The sequence below is a fragment of the Pseudopipra pipra genome, chromosome 5, assembly GCF_036250125.1.
Source record: "Pseudopipra pipra isolate bDixPip1 chromosome 5, bDixPip1.hap1, whole genome shotgun sequence".
NCBI lineage: Eukaryota > Metazoa > Chordata > Aves > Passeriformes > Pipridae > Pseudopipra > Pseudopipra pipra.
Window position 1 is genome coordinate 31,841,599 of NC_087553.1, and position 22,518 is coordinate 31,864,116.

At 37.6% G+C, this 22,518-nt stretch overlaps 2 long non-coding RNA genes across 4 annotated transcripts; both read left to right on the top strand.

Annotated features, from left to right (window-relative positions):
* The first annotated feature begins 10,383 nt into the window (after positions 1 to 10,383).
* LOC135414575 (uncharacterized) lies at positions 10,384 to 13,552 on the top strand. Its single transcript, XR_010430723.1, has 3 exons — positions 10,384 to 10,464; positions 10,745 to 10,861; positions 13,463 to 13,552. It is a non-coding gene; the product is annotated as an uncharacterized LOC135414575 (long non-coding RNA).
* A 1,938-nt stretch (positions 13,553 to 15,490) lies between these two features.
* On the top strand, positions 15,491 to 21,500 carry LOC135414576 (uncharacterized). 3 transcript variants are annotated; one of them, XR_010430726.1, is made up of 3 exons: positions 15,491 to 15,648; positions 16,459 to 16,643; positions 21,312 to 21,500. It is a non-coding gene; the product is annotated as an uncharacterized LOC135414576 (long non-coding RNA). The 3 variants fall into 3 exon arrangements; XR_010430724.1 differs by lacking the exon at positions 21,312 to 21,500 and adding an exon at positions 18,136 to 18,337 and having other exon boundaries at positions 16,459 to 16,633; XR_010430725.1 differs by lacking the exon at positions 21,312 to 21,500 and adding an exon at positions 18,136 to 18,337 and having other exon boundaries at positions 15,491 to 15,644; positions 16,459 to 16,633.
* Positions 21,501 to 22,518: the final 1,018 nt, after the last annotated feature.

Consider the following 22,518-nt stretch of genomic DNA (forward strand, 5'->3'; position numbering starts at 1 on the left):
AAGGTATATGGTATTTGCCTACCCAGAATACTTCTCAAGATTTATAGAAATTCTTTTTCTGGTCCTCTGACTCATTTTACCAGTGCTGAAGTCATCTGAAGAGAAATCTTCCTCTGTGAGGAAATTCAAGGCTTGTGAGGCTTGAACTGAGCACTCTGCTAATCTAATTGCAGTGTTTAATTTTCTTGCAGAGGTAACATACAACCAATGCAATTGATTCCCAGCCAGATGACAAAAAAGAAAATTTTAGGCACTTTTTCTCGATCTTGCAAGCAACTATAGTGAAAGACTGATAAGTATTTCTTAATACTTTTTTGTCAGAGAAACTGGCAAAATTTCTTCAACAGCACTGTTGAATTCCTATAATGTTAAAAATTATATCTATGTTTAAAAATAATGCACTACCATAGAGACTTTCTCTTCCTTTTTTTTTCTTCTCTTTTTCCAGTTTAGTATTTCTTGCAACTTCTGTACCTTGACATTAAAATTTGCTGAATCCAGTTAAGTCAAATGTGACCAGATGTCACATTTTGATAGTAATTATAAGAGACTTAGGTATTTTAGCTTCTGTCTTTTCTAGAGATAACATTGCACAAGAGAGATTAAGTTAACAAAGCAAAAGAGCCCTTGTTCAGTTTCACTGGTTAAAAGCAACACTTCAAACATCACATGAAAATGAAGAAGCAATTGTGCTGATCATGAAGCACTGAGGTAAAGCTCTGTGCTGCTCTCTAAGAGGCCAGCTATACACTGCACTAGCACATTTACTAAAACGTCTTGGCAGAAGGTTCACATGCAACATATTATGTTAGATTAATTTAAAGGTAGAAAAACCATGGATAACTGTTGCAAGATCTGCATACAACAATGTAATAATAGACACAGAATTCCAGAGAACAGTAAGAGAAAAATGGTCAGATGATAAAGCATTTATCTGCAGTGGCTGCTTACTTAATTAGCAATAACCCTAATCTAATAAAATCAACATACTATGAATCATCTTGCCCAAGTTCATTCACCAGTGGTGTCAATTATTCAATTAGTGGACATTTGTGCATTTTTCCCCCTAGCTTTTAACATTGTTTCCTTTCGGGTTTTTTTCTTTTTTTTTTCCTAAATTTTGGCCTGGGCAATCACACTTAGGACGACAGGCTCTCAGTCAAATCCTTGTCTCATGCAGATTGGAATACAAGATCTTCTTGGTTCCCAGTCAATTGTATTGTTTTCATCAAATAAAAAACATCAGTGGAAAAAGTTAACCACTACACAAAAAACAAATAACTTGAAGCACTTTAACAATTGTGTATTAGTGCTGGCATGCTTCAAAAATAACTGCTGAACATTGCTAAGAGGACTGAAAGACTATATAATTATATATGACAGGCTTTCATCATTTTTTTCTTCTCCTAAATGGGTGGTGTTAGTTGAAGGCCAAAGGAATATTGTGGAAATGAAAGAAGGAAAGCAGTGTTTTTTATAAGGCAATTGCCCTCCATCTTCATTCACACAGGAGCAACTAAACTAAGCATCTCCTAGGAGGACCAGTGTTCAAAGGTGTTTGAATTTTGGATTTCATAATATGAAATCCATGGCTTTAAATAGAAAGAATGAAGAACCATGAATAGAAATGAATAGTAAACCATTTATTCCCATTTCAGGAATATGTTCAAGTTGAGAAGTGGTTTTCCATTCCATATTGGGATAAAACTGAGCCCTTTTAGACCTTTCTACTTTTTCAGGGGAAAAAAAAGGAGCAAGTGAAAGCTTTGCTTCCTCCCCTAATACTGCTACTCACTTTCATGTCCTCTAAAAGAGCCAAGCAAATAGGGTACCAGCATCCAAGAAAATGAAACTGTATCTGAAGTCCAGCTCTGCTAGTCTGATGCATCAGACTACTGTTCTCAGTACTTGACAAGCCTGTCACGCATTGCAAGAGCGTCCAACCTATAGAGTAATTCTGAGGTCAGATGCAATTAATTCTTTGTACTTAAAATAGCCCACCCTAGAGCTCAGATGCATTTCCAGCCATCACTTTTCTGATGCTGACGTATTCCCACTAAATCTCTCAGTTAGAACACATTGACTCAGCTTCTGGACTCGCCCCCAGCCCTCTGCCGCAGGGTTAAGCAGAGCTTGTTGTTTGTTTGAGCACTCACTGCCACTAGCAGGACCCCAATTCACTCCCAACACACACACAACTCACAAATAAAAACTGGGAAGGAGAACATGGAGAAAAGGGAGGCATATAGATCCCACAAAAAGATATTATACCTCTGTCGTAGGATTTCTTCCAGACAACTGAAAGATGGCCAGCTTCTGAAGTATGCCTAGGAAATATGTTCTTACAACAGCATCATTACTAGCCCACATCCTGGGGTAGTAACTCAGTAGTGTTTACTTGGCTTTTTCGTCTCTAAATATCAGCACTGCTTTTTGCTTGCATGCTACTATCCTTGTTTAATTTCACTGGACTATGCGCATGTGTAAAATTCAACACTCACATAAGTATTTGCAACACTCTGGCCATTATTCGTCATGTCTTATTCACATTGGAATACCAGCAAATGTGTAGAAATTAGAGTTTGTAATATTATGTTACTCCTTGTATTCCATGGCTGAAATAAAATATTTCCATGTCTAACATAAATAACGGAATTAATTCTTTTCCCCCAGTGAGGAATTTGCTGCTCCACCTAGGGGAAACAGTCTGATTTCTTCTGAGAAGAGGCCTGTTTGTGAGTGATGGGTTTGAAATCTGGTCACTGACAATGAATGATACCAATAATAATAAAAAGATACTTTAGAAGCATTTGAAAGATGATTACCCTACATAATCATTAACAATCTGTCACTTGTTGGGTCGTTTTGGGTACAAAGTCATTAAGACCATCACTAACAGCTGCTGCCACCCTGAATGTCAGGGAAGTAAAATGTTGCAATAAAATCACATTCCAATTTTTTGGTTTCTCAGACTCAACTTAGGGATGTAAACGCTTCTGGCCTCAGTATGGTTTTCCTGGATCTTCACTTTACAGCTGGAGCCCCCCATAAGAATTTAAACACAATAACAAAAATTCTCTGCGGCACAGTATCAGCTGCATTTGAACATATCTGAGTATTGCTGGGAGAAATTAAGGCATTGCAAGGCTCAGTAAAATAAGCTACGAACATAAGTAGGTGAATCATCACTTTATTCCTGTTGCTTTTCAGATCAACTTTCTGAAAAATTTTAACCTAGGCAGTAGAGACAACTGCATGAATCTGAATTCATAAACCATTTTGTTCTGATGGGAAAAGTGTGTATGTAACTGCAGTAAACTAGAACATTTAGAATGTCTGCAAAATGGGACAAAAGAAAGCTATTGCCTTTCTTCCACACCTTGCAGGTGGAAAAGAAACAGGACAAAACCACCGAATGAAGTCCTGGACCTTAAAAGCTTTCAGATGCCCAGATCCAAATCCTCACCAAATAGTATCTGTAGATATGCCTTGGTGCCTAATTCCTATTGACTTGTCTAACTCTAACTTTTTCATAGAATGTCTTTACGAATATATTCAGTGAGCCTGCTCTGTGGAAAGCATATTGTAGCTCATGATGCCTGATGATGGGTCTACTCTAAGGTGTGTTTGGAGGAGGCTGGGAGTGGGTCAAATGTATTGCAAATGTTTAAGTCCTTCTTTTAGATACAAAGAATTTTGCCTCTGGAAGAGTAAGATTAGAAATAACTAACCTAATCTCATTCTAAGACAAGGTGGATTGCTTAGTGGATGACGAGTCTACCTAGACTTCAGTAAAGTCTTTGACTCTGCCTCCCTCACAATTCTCCTGGACAAACTGGCTGCTCATGGCTTGGACAGATGCACCCTTTGCTGGGTAAAAAACTGGCTGAATGGCCAGGCCCAGAGAGTGGTGGTGAATGGTGCTATATCCAGTTGGTGATCAGTCACAAGTGGGTTTCCAGGGCTCAGTATTGGGGTCAGCTTTATATGTTTATCAACGGTCTACATGCTCGGGAAGTTCACAGATGACACCAGCTTGGGTGGGAGTGTTGATTTCCTGGAGAGTAGGAAGACTCTGCAGGGGGATCTGGACAGGCTGGATCCATGGACGAAAGCAAATTTTAAGAGATTTAACAAGGCCAAGTTCAAGGTCCTGCACTTGGGTCTTAACAACTCCATGCGGAGCTACGGGCTAGGAAAAGAGTGGCTGGAAAGCTGCTCAGTAGAAAAGGACTTGGGGATGCTGGTTGACAACAGCTGAATGTGAGCCAGCACTGTGCCCAGGTGGACAAGAGGGCCAATGGCAACTTGATCTTAAGGATCTTTTCCAACATAAATGATTGTATAATTCTATGAAATGTTGAGTGGTCATTTTCTATTTAGTGTAATTAGTGGTTTATACCTCATTCAACAGTTGTCAGGGCACCAGGAAAGAGTCCTGAGTATGAATATGCAGTTCTTGATGATCTCTGATATATGGATGGTAGGACCTGGCTATTTTTGACTGATGAATCCTTGTGTGGCTGCAATGACCATGTAAGGCAAGGTGACCAAGGCTAGATCTGCCACTAAGAAAAACTGCTTAAAACGCTTCCTCCTCATATAAATTAAAATGCAAATATGTGTAGTCATAACAACAATCTGGAATGGAGGCACTGCCAAAAGCCTTGGAAGTCCCTTGAGACTTGCAGCAGATGTCCACAGTGAACAAGAACAGTTGTTATTGAGGTTATCAGCTTTTCTGGCCATTGCTGTATCTGGTCAACCAGAAGGTGAAGTGCAATTACAAAAATGAATATTATTGTACTAGGCCTTCCAAGAGATATGAACCATACAGGACTGTGCCCAGCAAAGACATCAGTGGTAATAGTTTCTAGTAATGGAGACCTTCCACCCTTATTCCTGGGGTTTCTCACACTGATACAATAAGAAGAGATATCAGAGCACATGACCGTTCAAATAGTCTCCTGAGTCACATAATCCCAAGGTTCCTCAGGTTTTATATCAAATTCTGAAATCCATGTTTTTATGCTCTTAGCACAATGACACTTGTATGGTAGTAAATATAGGCCAAAAATGAACACATTTATCTTGAGGATATCTGTGTTAAATCCTCAGCTAGTTTCTGTTTCAGAAAAGATATAGAGGAACAGACATTACTCTATGCTGTCCCTGAGTTTGTCGGCCCATTTCCGTATTTTCCTTTACTTCTCAGAGTAGGGACCAAGAGTGATAATCCAACTCAGATCAAATTAGATTCACCCTAACTTATTTAGGTGACTCTTTGTGGTGACTCTGTGTGCATCATTTCTTCTGTCCCTGCACACTGGATGAGCAAGACAAGTCATGGTGACTGTTGACAGTCATTCTGTCCAGCAGTGGATAGAAAGGCAGTGAGGGCTGTGCTTGCTTCTCTCTGACCTTAGCTGACCAGCTGGCTATGCAGATAATACTCTGAATTTCCTAAAAAGGCATCTCAAACAGCATTGTTTGCATGTGGGGGCACTTATGGAAGAACCCCTCCCAGATTCTTCTCTGGGACAATAGGTCTCTGCACTATTCCCCCTCTGTGCCCTTGTCTAACTTCCATAATAGTCTAGTGTGATTAGTAAGTATTGCTTTTGCAGCCAAATAGAAAGGGAGGGAGTATTATACAAAGTTTCCAAACAATACCAAATATTACATTGAGACTGCAGAGCAGTATTTTTGTTGTAAGAACAACAGCTTTTTTTTTTTAATGAAATTGATTTAAGTAGAATCTGGAGTTTATTTGTTTTTTGGGTTGTTTTTTTTCTACAAGGTACAGCAGCTGCTTAAAAGAACATTTCACCATAAGGAACAGGCTGATTCACTGCCTTTCTCCTGGGTACAGATTGTTGTCTTCTCCCACACAGTCTTCATAAATTAGGAAGAAAATTTGAAAGCATTACAATATATGTTTTTGATTGTTCCTGGCTTATGTAGTGGGATTAGACCTCAAATATCCAGTCTTTTTATAAGAAAATAATGGTCAATAAAATATAAAAGAAGAATAAAAAGCTACATTCTAAAATGCCTCAAGGTAACTGTGGAGACATGGCATGATTTATACAGGAGTTGCAGTGAGTTCAGTATCAGAGAATCACCTTCCATTTGTAAAGCCTGAAGATATTGAGTATCTCCAGGTCTTGAGTATCTCCAGGTCTTGGGACATTTTCCTCAGCTCTTCCATAAGGGCACAGGAAGGTGGGACTCTGTTACACCACTGTGTTCAGATGGACTAAGCTCTGACCTGCTTTAACTCACTACACCAAACTTCATTCACACAAGAATTTAAATGTCTGAAACTGAAAGTGAAGTCACCCACAAACCCATCCAGATTCCTGTGTGCAATTACCAATCTATAAGAACAAGAAAGACTAGCAGAAGGTTAAGCATCCGTGTCAATAGAAGGCCCTGGTTTTTCCTCCTCAACCTTTGTTTTTTTTCTATACAATGTATACTTAGTGCAGGAAACCAGTTAGTAAAACTTGCCTGAAACAAGATTTGGTTCCATGTTTCAGATTACAACTGAGATGTCAGAAGTAATTCACTCAGGAGGTGGCAGGATCCCTCCAGGATGGTTCAGCCCTCTGTTAGAATAATAAATAAATAATCCCAGAAGCTTTTTGTTATTTTGTTTGGTTTTTTTAACTACAGGCAACATGAGAAGGTTACTAGAAAGTTGCCACCATAGACACCGAAAGCATCCTTTCCTGATTTCTGGAAATTGCAATATATCACACTGTGATTCTATCAACAATCATTTTGAATCATTTGTTGAGATTCTCAGACAATGAAGACTATCTTTCTCCTACAGAAATATAAAGATAGCTGAAGAAAATTATAAGTTCACAGCAAAATGCAACTCTATTAGTCTCATATGGGAAGGTGGTCTGCACTTAAGTGATATATAGCATTCAATTCCAGTGAGCTTTTCTTACTAGGGAACAGTTGAAATGTCATTAACTTTTCCAATTGCAACAGCACACATGCCAGAACAAGGACTGGAATACTATAGACCTTTAAATGTTTTTAATAGTATGGCATCATGAGTTAAGGGTGGAACTAACAGTAAAGAAAAATTATCTCCTGTTCAGCTCTGCATCTGCCATAGCTGGGAACATATGGGCAGTACAGTTTCTGGACTGTAAAAGAAAGAGAGATTTGAGATTACTGTGTTCAGTCCCAACAGACAGAGAGGAATATGGACCAGTATTTACTAACTTTCCTCTCCTTTCCTTCCAAATTATCAATTCTTCTAGTCCAGCTCCACCCTCTTTTCTTTAATCTCCTCCTCTTCAAACTTGACCCAGGGAAACTTTCCTCCCATAACCTACTTAGGAGGATTAGCAGCAAGAGGAGTGTTGACAGTCTTTTGTTTGCAGTTTTAGTGCCAGGGAAGCAACTGAAAGGAAAATTGATCAAGGAAGAGTTTTTGCTTGTTGCTGTGTGTGCTAGCTGTGTGAGAGCTGTTCAGTGAGTTCGGGAGCTCATTGAGTATAGTCAAGATAGGCAATAAGTAGGGGTCACAAATACCAGATCCTTATAAGTCTTTGCCGAAATCAACTTTTAACCACATACTTCCTGATGAGGTAATACCTTAACACAGAAGTGCATTCCAAGTGATATTAAATATGCTTTATCTCTTCCTCTTTCATAAAGTCCCAGAATTAGGTTGGATGGGACCTTGAAAGGTCATGTGGTCCAATCTTTCATGGAAAAGAGAGCCTAGATGAGGTTATGTAGCACCTTGTCCAACCTTAGTCAGCATTCAAACCTCAAAGTATCCCAGAAACAATGCACGTCTTCAACATTTTTCATTTTCATCTTTCTGTTCTGCACAAAAAAAACCCCTGCAACTGTAAAGACTCATGCTTTCTCCTCTACCTTTAGCTTAAAGGTAAGGCATAAAGTCTACTTAGGCATCTTTTATTTAATTATCAGTATAATTTTAGCTTTAAGTGAAGAGTAAATACATCTGAAACTTAAAGTAGAAAAATGAACTTTTATGTGAAGGCAGATATTTTTAACTCTATTTTTCACAGCTATTTGGAAAAATCTTCTAGAAAATTGGCTTTCCTATTTGTTCTGTGATATATATGCAGAAATCTCTCTTGCTCTTCAATCTGATTTTCATCATGAAGTTGATGTTTTTTGCCTTAGGTGTACAATCAATCCCCAACTTTCTAATCATAGAATAAATGAGGTTGGAAGGAATATCTGGAGGGCATCTAGTCCGGCCCCTGCTTGAAGTTGTCCAGGTAAACCAGGCTGGTCAAAGATTTACTAAGTTTTTAATATTCCCATTGATGGAGATTCTCTGCACTACTTCAAATATTTTACCATGCTTGCAGTTAAAATATTTTTCCTTGCATGTAATTCATGGTCAAATATAAATATACCACTACACAGTTTTCCTGGAAAAAAAGGCAAAGGAAAAGATCTTACTGCTCACTAACATCTCCTCTACTGAAGCAGCCATTTTACTACGTGTCTGCTTTTTCAAGTCCAATATAATGAGATGCTGCAACTGCTTTCAGCAGTATTTCTGTCTTCTAAAATAGCCAGTAGCTACTTTTTGTTATGATGGAAAAAGCTGACTTTTAATATTCACAAATCCACGCATTCACACAGATACTAACTAGCATCACTATGTAGTCTGTTGGAATTAGTCCAGGATAACCTCTTCAGGTCATACATCTGTAGCACCAACAGAGTAAGCTGAATACATACATAACTTTGCAGAGGAAAAAGAACAAGTTTTCACTTCCAATTTTCATGGTTTATTCTAAAGCACAGTATCATGCAGTCAGTCCACACAGAGCTGAGGTATTTAGATTTCTAACTCTCTAGGCATTTTAGTACCTCAGACCTCAAGCTATGTTCCAATCTCCTCAGTATGTTTTGTTTTCCATTGGAGTTGGAATTAACCACAGATCACCACTGTAAACCATCCTTCAAAAGGACAGTGAGGTCTCATCTGTTTTCTTCTGATATTGGGAAGCCCTTGTCACACTCAAGACATAATCTCATCAGCCAGAGGTTCGAGAGACGGTTTTCCTTTGCTTCAATCTGTGCCATGCTCCACCACATCATGTCACAGTTGAGGTATTGCCTTGACTCCACTTCTTCCTTATCTCCTTCCTTCAAGTCAGCCTATGATCTCTTTTAACTGTTTCTTAAGTCTCTCATAAAAACTTTATCAAAAATGTTTCCATGCCTTTTTTCTATCTTGTATGCACATGTAGAGTACTTTCTACCACATATAGACTTGACATCTACTGCTTTGACAAAAGGAAACATAAATCTCACTTTTGAAAAGACTATGTTTACTACATAATTTTATGTCTTAACATTTGTAGACTCTTCTGTGCATCACATCACCATATGAACTCTGACCACCTCTCAGAAGTCAAAAATACATTTGAAGTGATGAAATGATTACAGTTTATCAACTATTAAAACTGTTTTGTAGCTGAGTTAAGATCTAAAGCTGCATTTTTATCACTTCCTTCTGTAACATATTTATGACAACAGATGAGAGTGCTTTTCACAGTATGACCACAGAAAAATCATTGCAAATTACGTATGTCAGAAATGGACTCTGGTTTTCAGTAGTGCTAAATGTGTGCAACTTCCATCAGCTTCAGCTGATGGCGAGGATGACATCTGCCTGAACACTGAGTTTTAAGACTAGAATTCCTTCGAACCCATATGGGTAACTGTAAGTTGGATAATCAGTGAACAATCATCTCATATAAAGCACTTGAGTGTCACCCTACTGTATCTCTGTCTACATGACTATAAAGGGGGTCAGGGTTGACCAGCTCATTTGCTGGCATCTCCACTGGAGTGGTCTAAAGTTAGATGAGAATTATTTCATTTTCTGTCCCAATTTAGCACCCAAAAAATGAAAATCTATAGCCCATTTCCAGAGCTGCAGACTACAGGAAGATGGTGGAAGAGGTAGGATATGACTGTCCTGATTTTTTGTCCAATCACAGATAACATATTGTCAACTCCTCCGCCCCATTTATAATACAAAATCTTCAGTTTGAATTCATCTTTGTCCATGACTGCTGACTTCTGTTACCCTTTCATAAGCATATCATATCTATATTGTCCTATGTGGCAAATAAAATGTCTTTTCAGGGTCAAACTGATGAGACCCACAGCCATTAGTTATAAGAGACCAAAAATAAAGATGAGCTGAATATAGCAAATAGGAATTATTTGGGTATCAACTATCACCTCAAAATAGCAGAAGGCATGGTTGCTGAGAGAAAGAAATACAAATATAGTTTAGAAACCTTATATAGTTTTATAAATAACTAGATAAGTTTATATATAGATAGCTATTAAATACATTTGACACTATAAGGAGCTCTCTCTGCTTCTCTCCATAGAGAGAGGAACATTTGTGAGACAGCACACTAATATGGGGTAGTCATAAAATTTTAATGTCTTATATCTGAAGCATTTTTATTGCTCATTAGAGTTCTGGGTATTAGTGATTTCAGTGGCCTTCCCAAATGGAGCACACTGGCTCTCCAAATTTCCACTGTCACAATGTGGTTAAGGAGCACTTCCTTTATAGCACTTGTAGTCTGTGTGTGCATTTTCTCTATTTAGCAGGGCTGCACAATCTGATAGGTATCCTGAATTTGTAAACACACATGAAATTTTGTGATTTCTAAAAAGAAAATCTATTTTGTCTTTCTAGGTCAATGTTTTAAATGCAGATTTCAGCTACAGAAGCTACACCAGTGACAACTATGAATATGGATATGACAACAAGCTTGGAATTACAAGGTTGACATCAATGGCTGTATTAATATGAGTGAGTAGTGTACACAAAAAGAACCAAATGGGTGAAAAAAATCAAAAGATTATTTAGGAAAATGTTTAAGCAAAATATCTTCATGTGTATTATGTGGCGTCCTACTTTTTTTAATTTTAATAAAGCTTACATTGTTTTATTCAGTGTAACAATATAACATGACAATCTTCAAGGTTAGGCCTCAGAGAAGCTTGCCTTACAATAAAATTAAAAAAAATTCCAATACTTGAAACATATTCTATTTTGCTAGAAATGTATTCAAACTACCTAATGATATTGTTGTTGCTTTGGGGCTTTTTTAAAGGAATTATGGAATTCCTTTATGGTAACTATAGCTACTGTAGTTGAATCTTTCCAACCATATTTGCAAACATAGACACCAATCATTCAATTTCATTTTTTTCATGTTCTGTGTATCATTTGAGAAAGTTTTTGTGGGTTTTGTTTACTCATTATGCTTGAGTAATGGTTGCTATTTGCTTTAAATTAAGTATACACACATACCACCATATTTTTAAGTGAATAAAAATATTTTGGTCATCTAAGATAAACTCATAAAAGTGAGCAAAAATTACAACTCTAAAAATACCATATTTGGGACCTTTTAGAAAGCAACAGAAACAATAGACTGTGACATAGAAGACTAACAAAACAATGTAAATACAGACTCTGCAATGTGAAATTTTTTTTATTTGAGGCAAAAACCCCACAACCAGGAGGTCAGATAATATATTTCTTGAAAAGCAAAGAATAAAGAAAATTATAATAATAATAAAAAGAGCATCTCAGAAGCAAAGACTGCTAAATAATCAGATAATCAAATGTGAACTTTAACACCTTTTTTTTTATTGAATGTTCCTAATGTACTTTCTATTAAGAAGAATATCACCAGACAAACACTCTTTAAGAAACTTGTACTTTGGCTGAAGGCTGAGACCAAAAATTGTAGTTCTCATAGAAATTATTAGAAACTGTTTAAAATAATAAACAAATGTGGAAAGAATGAAAGTGAATGACTGATTTTCATGTTTGTAAATGCATCTGCTTATAAGCTAAACAACAAAAATTATAGCTAACTTAAGTTGGTGAAAACTGAAGGTCTATTTTGAGGAATAAATCTTTCACCAGTACTGATGTTTCTTGCAAGGGATGTCTTCCTTTTTTGCTCTGATTCAGAGCAGATGGCACCACCTTTTGAACACACTGGTACAGCAAAGTGACACTACCACCAATCATCAAAGGCCCTGAAAATTTTGTTAAATAGGGCTTCAAATGATCCTAGAAAACAAATTTCAGATGAAAGCAAAACACATAAATGTCATCCCTTCTGGTCTGGTCCAGATGTAAGAACCATGATGGGGAGAATATATTGTCTTTTTAAATTGGTGAGGACATCACTGTGCATGCCAAGCAGACACGAGGGACTGTAACTACACTTGTAACAGATGAATTACAGTCTTTCTTCAGATGAATTTTTCCAACCATAAATGGAGCGAAGTGGGAATGGAATATAAGTAGAGTATAAGTGCTTTCCCAAACCCCATAGGCAACACCAGAAGCCCTGGAGTCCTGAGTGATGCATCCATTGTAAATGCAATGCTGTTAAACTGTGATTTAAAGTCTTTTCTAGTCCCCTTAGAGAAACTGGCCAGTATCTAAAGGCTGATATTACAAATTTCATTTCCTATTCCCAGAAACTATTTAATCTTATAATACTTTCCATTAAACTTAGAAAAGGAAAAAAGGGAAAAGTCACTGTCCTGGCCCTATGACAACTGCAGCTGTGAATCTTTCCCTTTGCATTAATTTAGGAAACAGAAGAATCAGGAAGGGAATATCCTGACATTTTCAAATCTCAAAATATAATTTCATTTCAGTTCCAAAGCGATAGGAAGTATTTCCATGCGCAGTATATGCATGTTAGAAGTGATGCCACAGTCTGAAAGTCAAAGGAATATTATTATGTGGGAAGCCTAACAGATAATTTGTTTAGCAAATCTCTGTATCCAAAATGGTACTGAAGTCTCATTTTTACTTCTAGAAAAAGGACAGATTATAAATATAGCACATTAGAACATGATACCATCCACAGTATATGTTAAGAGGAAGTTCAAGAGATATGTTAATTAAGTAGGAAATGATCTTTCCTAGTAACTAATATATTATTCTTTCTACAATTTACTTATATAGCACAGGATCACACTATATATTTTATAAAAAACAGTACATTTTTAAAGAAGGACATAACTTCTTTCATTACACATAATTGAAAAAAATAATCAAAATTCTGTTGTGGTCAAACACTGAAAAAATTTGAGGTCATGGCTGATTTAAGAGCATTGCTTTCATTGTGATTACTTATTTTTGGGTCACCTGTTTTTCATAGGCCTGGAGAAACATTCTACATCTGATGTCTGGAAAACTCTGAGTAGATTGCCTCAAAAAACTCCAAGGTCCCTAATACAGTCTAACGTTTCTTTTCCTGTGCAATGATTACTCTTTCTCTCTTTACCTCGTGAAGAGAAAACTACAACGATTCTTCTAGGTCACTCCATGGAAGGTATGATCTCAGTTATGTAAAGTTTGCTTTTTTTCTTGTAGGACAAGATGGAAACATAGATGGCATGCAAGAGGGCAACCTGCTACTTCTTTCACATGGCAATAACAGGAATAAATGGAAATTTTTTTAAATGTTGTGATTTGTAACAGTATTATTTTCCATGTTTAACAGCTCTCCAGCAGGATAAGGCACAAATCTTTAGGTTTTTTCTCTCCTTTATTTTACTGATTACAATGCTTGAAAGAGGAACTTTCATGCATTGCATGAAAGAGGAACTATCCTGAGATAGAATTATATCAACTGTTTTGATTCAGGTACAGGTGAAGAGAAAATGTAAGGCTCAATGAGAGATTAAAAGCTGAAAAGCAAAGTAAATAACTGAGAGATTAGTTGTACTGAGTCCCATCCCAACGATCGCAGGTTGTATAGCTTAAAATTAACTTTGCTATATTTTTAACATATACACATCACAGCATAAGACAGTATAGGTGAATGCTATTTAGAATTACATTCTGGGCCAAGGAAAATTAAATTCATTCTTTTAACACGTAATACAATATCACCATATGTTCAAAACTCAGATAATGTAGGCCACTCCGAAGTTTTATCCCCTGTCAAGGTGAGAACGGGAAATTGTAATGGATTTTTGTTCAGATCAGAGCTGATTTTATAACCTATCCCACTAAATGGCATTACATACACATGACCCGATTTTACATAACAGAGTTATCATAACACAACTCACTGAACACAGAACCTTCATTTTGCAGTAGCAGACAATATTTAGACCATCATTATTAACTGTTCTATGCAGATTTATGTTTCCCTGTGTCAGCAAAATTAATTGTATTCTTCTTTCCTTTTAAAGCACATTAAAAGAACCTGATTGCTTATTTGTATATCTATGTTCCAAAATGACTCTTTAACTAAGATCTTACTGAAGCTGTCACCTAGAACGTTGTTACAATCCTTCTATTTTCAGATGGGTTTTTTAGTAAATGAGGTCTTTGAATTCATCTGTCAGTACTATCTAATAACCATCTAATCAGGTAACCAGTTACAACAAGATATGACAAAAGTAGAGGTCTCGGAGATATCATGTTCCTGTATGTTTTGTAAAGACTGGTGGCTAGAAAGGAGGGGGGGACCCAGATCAGTGCCAATGTGGCTTAGGGATCGACTTGCCCTGCAGAAGCCCTTGTCAGCTTTCCATCACTAGGTAAGTCAGTCAGTTCATAGGTAGGTCTAAACATGCCACAACAAGTGGTGCCTAATATGACAGGCAAAGAATGTGTCATGAAATTGTTACGGCTAGCATATTATTTCTCAGCTAGTTTTGTTTCAAGGATTTCTTAACCATTTCAAAAAAAATACCTTCCCCTTGCGCAGGACAGCCAAAGAGTATTTTTTTACTTTTTTTAATTTATCAATTAGCTAAAACTAGTGTCAGCTCTGAATTTTAGTTGACTGCTTCTGTTTACCCAATTTTGTGTGAACATTTGCTTGCATATTGTAGTGGTTTGACCCTGGCTGGATACCAGGTACTTACTACAGCCAGTGTCTCACTACCCTATGCAACTGGACAGAGGAGAGAGAAAAAAACAATGAAGGATTCATGAGTTGAGATAAGAGATGGGATAGGTCACTGATCCACCATCACGGGCAAAATAGACTCAAAGTGGATGTTAGTTGAATTTATTACAGGGTCAGAGAAAAAGAGTGAGAAATAAAATAATCTTAAAAACACCTTCCCCCCAGCCCTTCTTCCTTCCGTGTTTTCCCTCTTCCCCCCAGCAGTGCAGGGGGTTGGGGAATGGGGGGTTACGGTCAGTTGTTTCTGCCACTGCTCAGAGAGAGGAGTCCTTCCCCTGCTCCCATGGGATCCCTCCCACTAGAGACAGTCCTTGATGGATCTCTCCAGCGTGAGTCCATCCCTCGGGCAGCCGGTATTCACAAACTGCTGTGCCGTGGGTCACTCCTCCATGGGGTGCAGTCCTTCATGAATGAGCTGTACCAATGTGGGTCCCCCATGGGGGCCACAAGTCCTACCTGGGAAAAACCTGCTCCAGTGTGGGCTCCTTTCTCCACAGGATGGCACGGTCTCTGTCCTGTCCTTCTCCACGGTCCTATCTCCAGCAGGACCCTGCTCCTTCTTGGGCCTCCCATGGGGTCACAACCTCCTTTGGATATCCACCTGCTCCAGCATGAGTTCCTCCGTGGGCTGTAGGTAGATCTCTGCACCCTGATGGTGCTCCATGGGCTGTAGGGGCAGAGCTGCTCCACCATGGTCTGCACCACAGGCTGCAGGGGCCTCAGCTCCGGCGCCTGGAGCACCTCCTGCCCCTCCTTCTGCACTGACCTTGGTGTCTATGCTGTTGTTCACATGTTCTCACTCAACTCTTCCCTGGCTGAAATTCTTTCTGCACCACAACCTTCTGTTCTTAAATATGTTATCACAGAGGTGTTACTACCACTCCTAATTGGCTTGGCCTTGGCCAGTGACAGGAAGCCCGTCCTGGAGTTGATTGGCATTGGCTCCACAGGACAGGGGAAGCCTCTAGCAGCTTCTAACAGAAGCCACCCCTGTAGCCCCTCCCTGCTACCAAAACCCAGCTACAGAAACCCACTACACATATGTAAGAGTTTTGCAGTATTTTTTCAGGGTTTTTATTGGAAATTGTCTGGATTTCTGTGGACTACTAGTAGCTCAAGGATCACCAGTTGCAAAACACTAATTCAGGAACCCTGGGGCATGGAAGGATGGGAGGTGTCAGAAAAGAGGCTTTCGGGTCTGCAGAAAGACATAAGGAAACTAGTAAGCAGAATATAGAGGGGAAAAAATACAATAGTGGGTTAGTAAGAGATGAAAATCAGAAAATACAGGTTCATGAGATTCGTGAGAATTCTTCCATCCTGGTGTTCTAACACAATCTTTTAACATGGTTTTTAGTATTAAGGTTTGGTTTAGGAAGGAACAGATCTTAATACTTTTGTCAATGAAGTTTCTAATTTTACTTTTTTTTTAATTTCTTACTAGATTTTGAATTTGTCAGAGCTCCACAGAATCTGCTCCAACTGATGCCAATGGCAGAATGCCTCTTGATGCTCATGGGAGCTGCATTGGACCAACCTTGTATCCTTATTGTTTTTCAGGTTTCCCTGGCCAAAAATGCTGCATCACTCTGCACATCTTAATTCTGTTAGTAAAAAAAGTAAATACATGTGACTATTTAAAATTAAGAATAAAATGGATTTTCCCTACCTCTTTTTTGAGGCAATGCCAAGGCTAAAATTTCATTCTGAGTGTCTAAAAGGTTATGTGCAAGGTCTATACAGTAGGTTGGACAGTACACGACATTAATTTCTTATCACTGAAGTGTAACATTATTAATATGTGCTGAACATGGTGTCTGACAGATAACACTGGCCACAGTAAGACAGCATGAAAGGTCCTTTAGAAAGAAAATGTTTAACAAATGTCCTTACTAAGCCTTAAAGAATACTGAAGTAAAGAGAGTCTGTGCTGTGAGGTTAATGGGAAAGGGACATTTTGGTGAAAAACAAGACTGGATCTACTATTTTCCTCATGTTATATGCCTAAACACATATCAGTTGGAAGATTTGCTTAATTTGAATGTTAATATCAATTACCAAAAACCACTTGGATCAAGTAAAATGTTTTTCCTTCTCATAGCTGGTCTTGGATTAACATCCACTGCCTTAGAAATGTCCACCTAAATTCTTGAAAAGAACAAGTCAGACAAAGGATTGAATTCACGTGTTACTTCTCCCCATTGTTTAAAAAGTCCCACTAGACAACAAGTTAAAATAAATAAATAAAGAAATACAGAAGGACATTTTAAGAGCTGGACAAGTCATTTGATAGTGTATGATATAGTTTCTTTCTTTTCTGACCATGCACAAATAATCTTGTGAATTTGCAGTTTAGATAGCCCAAGTTGTCTAACAAAAATACAGTTACTCATGAATAATTTGGATTTCAACGTGTATGTGAAGAAAATGGCTCAACACGAGGCTTTTTGTATTAAAGCCATCTGTGACTCACAGTATCATCATGCATGATATGGGGTCATTGTGTGAAAGCAGTAGTGCATGAAAGGCCATGGAAATGGCATATGAAAAGCCACTTCAGGATGCCATGCACAGTTTCTGGGAATGCTAATGATATCGGGTTTGAGGAACAGTGATGTGCTTACAGATCCTACTGGTGTTGGAATCAGCTGTCTTTTCCATACTTAATATAGTTGTACATGAAATTTTGGTGCATTGTAATGACGTTATTAGCACGAGTTCTTTACTTGGGTATGAGAAAGATGTGAGTCATGCAGCTTCTCCAAAAGAGAGCAGAAGAAATGTTGATAGCACACTAATATGCATTCTGTATTCATGATATGTATTCCAGAAAAAATGTTGCTTTGAGGTATCGTAGGATGTCCTTAAGAATTATGTTGAACAGTTTTTTCTTATCTGTGTCTGCCCATCAGTATTTTGTAAACGAATATTGGAGTCCATTAAAATCACATATAGAACTCATTGATTTCAACAGTTCCACATTTTATCCTGTATGTTCTGAAGCATTTTATCCTGTAAGTCTCCCAAAGAGGAGATATAAACACATTTGAAACCTAAAATAGATTTTATGCACAAAATGAATAATTTACATATAAATAAATATTGTCTTCTTCTCCCATAGCCTTTTACCCATGAATTTGAAAAACTTTGCAAGTCTGCATAAATATATTTATGAAAGTTTGACTGCAGATTATATAAAGATTCCTCCATTTTGACACAAATCAAATTAATCCTCTTTGAATCTTCACTGAAATGGTGATGCTAGGCTAAATAAATCTCTTTGAATTCTCATTAACTGTTAGTACAGCTGATTCTTTGACTGGTTCATTAGCATGCTTGGTGGCATATGCTCAAAAAGAAGAAAAAGAAGAAAAAAAGAACTCTACAATTTAATACAAAACAGAACAAAGCTGTAGATTTCGGTCTTTGTCTTGTACACACTGTAAGGTACATGGAGCAATGATCTAACTTAAGCATTGCATGAGGTTCTTCTGAATTGCCATTCAAATTGTTTCCTAACTTTGACAAAGTATAACTTAATTACTCAGCTGCATATAGATTTTCATCTGTCAAACTCAGTTAAAACTACGGAGAAAAAAGGGGTAATATATCTGTAGTATAATATTAACAAATAGATACCAGTATCTAAGTTTGCTTCTTTGCAATAGAAGAACATACTTCAGCTTTAATGATTCTTAGAAACAAAAGGAAAAGTCATGTCTTTATCCCATGAACATCTCAGTGAGATAATTTTACATTCAACTTTCAAGAATGGGAAATTCTCATCCAATTGCCTGTCAGTCACACAGATATGCTCAAATTGTCTACTAAAGAAAATACATAATATGGATAAAACACTACTATATTTAATAATCAATTATCCTCTGAGTAGCTATATAACTCAGATGAATTGTAACTGTATTTAGCAGAACTCAGAAGAAAGAAATGCACAAGACCAAGAGGAATATGGAACAATCAGCAGCCATTTTCCACGTTACATGTCAACAACAGTAAAACTGCGCAAAGATTTCTGCATTCCATTTCCATGATCTAATATTGCTCCACAGAATGAGTTCAGTTCCTTGGCTTGTGGCAAAGGTGGGTGGAATTTCCAAGAGGTCTCCATTTACATAAAGACCCTGCACAGCCAGACTGAGCATCTGTGATTGAATGTGATGGGATGCACCACACACACCAAGCACAGCCACGGGCATCAAACTGCCTGAGTAGTCTTCTAGGAGAACAGAATCATTAATAAGTTTCACTTTAAGCATAATGCCTGCTATCATGTTTCTTGAATTTCATGAGCTAATCCAAGTTGCTTCTTCTTATTATACAACTGTACTTCAATACAATCCTGAAGACTGCTTCAGGATGTTTCTTACAGCTTCCCAGTATTTATGAATTGTCACAGAAACCATTCCAAAGGCACATCTAGATGTAGAGAAGACCTAGGATTTATCAGCTCGTCCCAGCTCAAAGAGAGGAAAACTACTCATTGTAGGGATATATTCACTGTAAAGGTGAAAACCTAAAATCCACACGGCAAATTACCTTGTGTTGTTATCCCTATTAATAGTATCTTGGAAAACAGCTACAGCTTTATGTTATTTTCCTTTTGGGATAACCAGAAAACTCCTTGCCCTCTCAGTTCCCAGAGTGATGCCCAGAGTGATTGCTGGCAGAGATGGAGTTCAGTTCCCTTTCCTTCTGGGTACCCAGAAGGCTCCCTCTGTCCATTCATATCAGTGCTCATACTTCAAATACTTCTCATACAAGCTACTGTCCTAGCTGAGATGAAAAGCCCAGGATAATGGGATAAAAGCTTTATTTCATGGATTTTTCCAACCTAAGCACATTCTGAAAGTTATGCATTAAGGAGTTGACTTTCTTTTCCTCTTTCTTTTTTATCCTTACCTCAGGGTAAAGTAAGGAACAGCAGCCACACTGAAGGGAAGTGAGAGCAGTGTACCAAGCTCTGTAGAAACAGAAAGGAAACAGTAGATCATTTCAACGAGAGTAGTATGTCTTGGCGTCATTCCTTGACACCACCCCCGTCATCCCAGCCTCCTCTGCCCCTCCCACACTCATGAATCTAAAAAGCAGATGGAAAATATTCTGCCAGAAGACATTGAAATACAGTGTTAGAAAGTTACTCTCTTAAGGCTGGAGAAAGTGATGGAGAACTCTGGCAGGCAAATTAAATTATTCATAGTCAGTGGCATTTTGGAAGGAAAAGCAGGAAGGGAATAAGAGACTGAAAGTTATAGGGATTGTATGAGAGCCATCTGGGATGTGGGAAAAAGATGCACTTCAGCTTGCTACACTTCAGAGAGAGACCTGTGGGGCTAATATTGAGTTAGGGAGACATTACCAGTCTTCCCATTTTGTTTCTGGAGCTGAGCATACTCTAACGCTGCCATGACATTAGGGTTATGACACTGTCAAATCTATCTGCCCCAAATTGACTCTACATTCTACTGGCACTGAGCAATGATGCTCAGATACTGAAGTTACTGTAATTTGCTCAGCTACTCTGTCGCTTTGTATACATACCAGCCTCATTTGGATTCTAAAGGTGTGACATGGAGAAGAGGTGCTAATCGGTGTCATTCTCAGTATTTCAGTGATGAAACTTTTCTTTAAAAAATATTTTTTTCCCAGTTCATGTTCCCTTATGTCTCTAAAAGATTACAGGACCTGTTCTCACAAGAACTAAGCTACTCTACATTCAAATTAAAAGGTGCCATTTCTTGATATGTCTCACAAAGAAAACTGTATTGCATATTATAGAGTAATTACATCTATAAATTCATCCAGTTCCATCCCCTAACTCCTGCATGGGGATAGAAGGGAGGCATAGATGTGTGAGAGAGAATAGACTTCACAATCAGTGTTTTTATGAACATATTGACATCTCATAGTGATGAGGACAGGGGGTCAACTTGGAAAAGGTATTTTTCTGTTCTGTTACTTCTTCTGAATTTACACATATGATGTTGCCAATGCATCTTCCATGAACAGGTCTATCTCACCATGTATGTCTTTGTACCAAAGATAATAGAAACCAGATGAAACTAGATGAAATTGGCCACTCAAATATATAGATGTGCATAGTACATACATGTACACATACAGACAGATGAGTTTAACCCCAATAACAGTGATCTTATTAACTTTCAGAGTTACATCAAGATAGCCTTGTATTTAGATTTGAATGCATATACCAAACTCTTCTGAAGTCTTCGCAAACACTTTCTCTTCTCTACTCTTTCTCTTCTCCACAATACCTTACAGTCAGCTGTACCGGGTTATTCACTCGTCCAACCCATGGAAATGAAGAAGTTGACATATGTTGCAGAAATATTCCAAGCATTGTAATTTTCCCATCCTCACAATCTTATATTGCAGTAAACCAGCTTTTTTTTGTTGGAATTTCCAAATAAAACAGCACCTGCCACAGTAATCTAATGACCTGAAGGAATTGTTACACAGTGAAATGTTTCAGTATCTGGTTGCATGTTAGTATAACATTATTTTCAACATTCAGATTATTTAGACCAATGATTTTGGATATAAATCACTTAAGAAATTTTGGATACAAATGGAAAAAGTATGAAGAAAACAATGATAATCACTATGAAGCACCAGAAAGGAATCAGTAGGGAAAAGGTACATGGTTGTCAGTAGGAATGTTAGACATGTGAGCCCATGTGTAGATAAACACCATGCAGATTGCTTGTTTAAACATTCTTCTTTCTAATTTTTGCCTGAGGGGCACTGAATTTCTCTCAAGACTGATGGCATAACTGTGTTTGCTACTTGAGGTAGTTCTTCCACAGGAAAACCATTCAAATTATCATTCCAAAATGATGTTCCATAAAAACAAATATTGAATAGTATTTTCGTTGTGAATTTGCGCAAATATTTGCCAAAAGAAGTCTGAGAAGTATGTCTAAAAAAAACCCAAAACCTAGTCATTTCACAAGAATGCAGATCTTTTAAAATATAAATTTCCTTTTGTTAATCCTAAAACAATAGTTTCTTGAGGTAGGAAAAAAAACCAAAACCAAAAAAATATTTAACACTCAAAAATCACAAGTGACCACAAGAACTTCAAGTAAGAATAAGTTTGTGATGTAAATGCAGTTAGAAAGTAATATGCACCTAAATTTCCCAATTAATTTTTTGGATGAGTATGTGGGGAGTCAAAATTAGCTGTTGCTTAATTTATTACCAAAATATGAAATGCGTGCCTGTCCATTCTACTAAAACAGCTTTAGCACTCACACATATAAACAGACATGTGTGGCATGCAAATACCATTTACAGGTTGAATTAAAGATAATATTGTTTGACTGGCAGAATATATTTATAAGCCCTATTAGTTCTTAATCTATGTGCACGTCTAGTGTCCTTAACTGGCAGTCCATGCTCAGGACCTGCAAAGCAGTCTTTATGTCAGGGCACATCTGCTATTCACCAATACAGAGAACATTGCAGC